This window comes from Cheilinus undulatus, linkage group 24, assembly GCF_018320785.1.
Source record: "Cheilinus undulatus linkage group 24, ASM1832078v1, whole genome shotgun sequence".
In the NCBI taxonomy this organism is placed as follows: domain Eukaryota; kingdom Metazoa; phylum Chordata; class Actinopteri; order Labriformes; family Labridae; genus Cheilinus; species Cheilinus undulatus.
The window spans coordinates 22,262,799-22,268,274 of record NC_054888.1 but is presented as its reverse complement, the minus strand read 5'-3'; positions in this window follow the sequence as shown (position 1 = coordinate 22,268,274).

Genomic DNA, 5,476 nt, shown 5'->3' with positions numbered 1-5,476 from the left:
TTCTGCATGAACAGGGAAGTTAGTTCAGAGGAGGGGAGAGGAGGGCCCCCCTTTCATCTGATGCATTTACTGGTAGTTGGACAATAGAGATTCAACCCCAGAAATGTCCAATGTGTCCCAACTTTTTTTTTGACCCCTCTCTCTCAAAATTCAAATGAGCTTTACTGACATCAACAGATACATCAGGTTGTTGCCACAGCATTTGAGAACACTCAGACATTGAGCGAAAGTTCAATCAGAGGAGGAGACACATTACAAAGTGAGTCTTTTTGGATTATACATTATACAACCCTGATTCCATAAGCTCTAAATTTGGCTTCAAGCCAAACTTATCATTGTTTTGACACTGACTAATAAGTGTTTATGCTTTTTACTACTATTGTGCATAATTTTCAAATGAATAAATCTGATGTACAACCCTAATTCCAAAATAGTTGGGGCGCTGTGTAAAATACCAATTAAATTAGAATGCAGTTATTTTCAAATCTCACAAACCCAAACTTTATTCACAATAGAACATGAACAACATAACAGATGTTGAAACTGAGACATTTTACCAAATCATGAAAAATAAAAGCTCATTTTGAATTTGATATCAGCAACACATCTCAAAAAGAAGGGACAGGTCAACAAAAGGCTGGAAAAGTAAGAGATTCTAATGAAAACAGATGGAGGAGTGTTTTGCAACTTCATAGGTTAATTGACAACATGTCAGTAACATGATAGGGTATCAAAGGAGCATTTTAGAGATGGGCAGAGGGTTAACAGTTTGTGAAAAACTCAGAAAAGTACAGCACAGTTTCAGAAAAATGTTCCTTACTGTTAACTTAGACTTTGAAAATCACCCATCTGCAGTAGAATATCATCAACAGATTCAGAGAACCTGGAGTCATCTCTGTGGCTAAGGGACAAGGTTGAAGGTCAGTATTAGATGCTGCTAATCTCTGGGCACTCAGGTGGCCCTGCATTTAAAGTGGACATGATCCTGAGCTGGAAATCACTTCACCCTTGGCCAGAAATGCAAGTTGAAGCTGTATCATGCAAAGAACAAGACATATGTGAACAGGATCCACAAACACCGCTGTCTTCTCTGGACCATTTAAAATGGACTGAGACAAAGTGGAAAAGTGCTCTGCTGTCAGATGAATCACACCTTGAAATTCCTTTTGGAAAACCTTGGATGCCTCAGATTCTGTGGATTAAAGAGGAGAAGGACCGTGCAGCTTGTTATCAATCACAGTTCTACAGCCTGCATCTCTGATGGTATGGGGTCACTTTAGTGCCGATGGCGTGGGCAGCTTCCACATCTGGAAAGGAGCTATCAATGCTGAGAAGTAGAGAGAGGTTTCAGAGCAACATAGACTAAACCACATACCGCATCCATCACAACAGCATGGCTTCACGGTCAAAGAGTTTGTGTGCTGAACTGGCCTGCCTGCAGTCAGAGAAAACTGTTCTTTCCTGACCCCTAGTGGAGAAAGAATCAAATTACAGCTTCCGTTTGTGTGTCTGCCAAGGTTGTTACTGTGCAGTTTAAGGCCTGCAAACTTAAAGCAAACACTATGTTCAAGTACTTGAGAGTTTGCTTTTCTCTGTTTTAGGAAAGACTTATTTAGCAAAGAGAGGAGAATAGGATGTTTGCAGAAGAGTAAGCCACTCATCTATAAAAAGATACAATCATATCTGACTGGAAGTTTGGAGCATGCAGTGAAAAATTTCATCTTATGGAGGATAAAGTCAGTGAAAAAGCCAAAAATAGAATCTAAGTTTGTTAATTTGCATGCAGAAAACAAAGAAATTGACACCACAGCTTTGAACACAATGAGACTGATGCAGGCTGAAAAGCTTTGCCTCCCTCTAGTGGCAAAAGAGCAAATGATCAACTAGACCCAATTTACAACCTCAGTTCCAAAAATGTTGGGGTGCCTGTAACATATACTCTCCTTGAAACTTGCAAAGCTGGAGCATCCCCTGACTGAGAGAGGTAAACTGTTTCCATTGTGTGCTCCCTTTGAAAGATGCAACATTTTATAATACAAGAAATCTAGTCTAACCACAGTAAAAATATTGCTCATTAATAAAGGGACATTTGTAGATAGATATTTGTAAAATGATTCAACATTTTTAACTTGGCCAGCTAAGGGAGGCCCTGTGTAATATTCTGGAGGCCCATAATCCCCTGCAATTTAGGACTCATTTTGATTCCACATGTTTTAGAATAATCTGATCTTTACCTTTGAAATAATGAATAAAATCAAAGAGGACCAAGGCTTCAACAACACCTCAAATTTTAACCAAGAACTCCTAAGCACTGTCTAAATGTTGGCAGCACTGTGCTGGAGTTTTCCCCTAAATTCTACTAGTTAAAAACAAGAAGTGCAAATACATTGCACAACATTTCATGTAATCTAAACTACACATCAGCAATCTATGTGTGCAACCTGGATGAAAGACTACAGACATTTTCATGCATTCTGGAAGTTGCACACTAAGAAAAGTTAAAGGTCATATTTTGGATGTTTTAGGCAGCATCACTGTTGTCACATCTGAAGGATCTCCTCCTACAGATTTCATCAGATTTTCTCCACATTTTTTGTGCTTATTCCAGACAAGATGGAGATCTAAAGTTGTTCAAACTGTGAGTTTTCACCAGAGGGCGAGGCTGTGAACGGGGCCCAAAGCTGCAAAACCTTCTTTTTAATATTTTTTGAAGTGTGCCAACTATTTTGATTCTATATAACTCTACAGTGCTTATGCTAATCATCACCAAACTTAACAGGGATGATCACACTTTGACTCTTAATACATTCATACATCAATTTCATCACTATGTCACAGCGCCCCCTTCTGGTAATTGATGGTTTCCTCCTCTGAATTTTGATTTTGTCCTTTTAAACACCTTTAAACATTCTGTCTTCTGACACTTTTTAACCTAGGCTTATGATTCTTGATCAGCATATGGATCATCACCAGACCTACAAAAATATGGATAATGTGAATCATTCATAAAGAGCTGAAAAGTTTGTCTATATTTTAAAGTGAGAATGAAGTCTGTATGTGGAAGTAAGCTTAAGTTATGAGCCTTACAAGATGGAGGAGTTCAAGAGGATTTGAGGAGTTTTCCCTTTAGAAATAATGTTAACAAGATTTAATAGTTAAAATTGTCAGCTTCCTCATTCTTCTTGACCTCACCGCTGCCTTCGACACAATATCCCACACCATCCTCCTTGACCGCCTATCTCACCATCTTGGCATCACTGGTACAGCTCTCTCCTGGTTTCACTCATATCTCTCACAAAGAAAACAGTTTGTTACCATCGGCACCTCTCACTCATCCCCCGCCCCAGTTAACCAGGGTGTGCCTCAAGGCTCTGTTCTTGGACCTCTCCATTTCACCATCTATATGCTTCCCCTTGACAGATTATTCACAAACACGGTCTCAGCTTCCACTCTTATGCAGACAACACCCAACTCTATCTCAGCACCAAACCATCCACTCAGCTCCCTCCCCACTCCCTGGTAAACTGCCTCCAGGACATCAAAGCCTGGATGACATCTAACCAACTCAAACTCAACAGCAATAAAACAGAGCTCATGGTTGTGGCCCCCAAAACGCTGCTGCAGAAGGTTGGAGATCTCATGCTCGATGTGGACGGGACCTCCATCTGCCCATCCTCCGAGGTCCGAAACCTGGGTGTCATTCTGGACTCCACCCTCTCCTTCCAGTCCCACATAAAGTCTGTCACCAAATCTGCCTTCTATCACCTCAAGAACATCTCCAGACTCCGACCATCACTCCCTGATTCTGTGGCTGAAACACTAATTCGTGCTTTCATAACCTCCCGCCTGGACTACTGTAATGGAGTCCTGTCTGGAGTTCCCAGCAAAACCCTGGACAGGCTTCAGTACATCAAAAACTCTGCAGCTAGAGTTCTCACCCGCACTAGACCCTGGCAACACATCACTCCGACCCTCATCTACCTCCACTGGCTCCCTATCAAGTCCCATATCAACTACAAAGTCCTCCTCCTCACATACAAATCTCTCCATTCTCTGGCTCCCCAGTATCTTTCTGATCTCCTCCATCCATACACACCATCCTGCAACCTTCGATCTTCAGACACCGGCCTACTTTCCATGCCCAAAACCAAACTCCGAACCTATGGCGACAGAGCATTCAGTGCTGCAGCCCCCACCCTCTGGAACACTCTTCCTGCAGACATCCGTAGCGCTCCATCTCTGGACATTTTCAAAAAACATCTCAAGCACCACCTGTTCACCACAGCCTACAGTCTTCACTAAACCACCCCTTACACTCATCCTACCCCTCACATAGTTTGTCCATGTCTATGTGTTCCTGTAAAGCATCCTTGGGTTTCTTGAAAGGCGCTATATAAATTCAAGATATTATAGTTAAAAAAGTAAAAATAGCAAAACACAACTATTGAGGATTCCTGAAAAGAGCAGAAAAAGCTGACAAGTTTAATAGTGAAATAGTTAAAATAACATTAGAATAGCCAAAGTTATAATCAGATGAAGAAAGTGCATTTTGTGGAAGTTTCCCATTGTTTAAATAAAGTTAAAAAATTCAAAACAGTATCAAATTTAGAAATGTGAGAAATTCTAGCAATCAACCCTCAAAGAAGCTGAAATGAATAAAGATGGATGTAATTCTGAAGATGTGACATTTTGGAGGAGTCAGTGGGACAAAGAAGTCTGTCATGGTAATAGTTGGCCAGCAGGGGTCGCTGTTCTACCAGGTCATTTCAGAGGTCAAACTCTGAAAGTTGAGGTAGATGATGAGGGAAGATGGATCATTTTGATTGTGGAAGTGCCTCACGTGCTTTTTATCCTGATAAATGTTTATGCCAGTAATAATAAACAATATAATACTGCCCTTTTCCTGGATATTGAACGTAAAATCACTCAAGAGATTTTCCTCTTGTAAAAATGATTTGGGGGGTGATTTTAATATATTTAATAAATGTCTGATGAAAAGCCAAATTTTACTCTCTTACTGAAGGATTTAAAACATGCAGAGTCTGTAAAAACCCTCAAAATAAAAAGAAAGAAAGAAAAGAAAAGAAAACATGTAAAACTGACTCAATTTTAACTATGTACAAAATAATCAGATAGAAACCAGATTTCCATTTAATTTAATTTGGTTTCTCCTCCTGTTTATTTTTTCCATGTTTTAAATACAAAAAATAGATAAAATATTAATAATTCAGACTTTGAACATTGATAATTCACATAAACAATCAAAAGACAAGAAAATAACACAACTTATAATTCTGTGCAAGAGACTTAATAGAGTTAAAATGTTTTAACTAGCGATGTTTTTTGTATTAAATGCTGTCAATCATCAGTTGACTAACTAGCCAATCAGAGATGATAGCCCCGCCCACACTCCTTCGTCTCTGGGCAGACTCCGCAGGTAGATCTTAACAGAAACAGACGGAGTAACGGTGGCCGT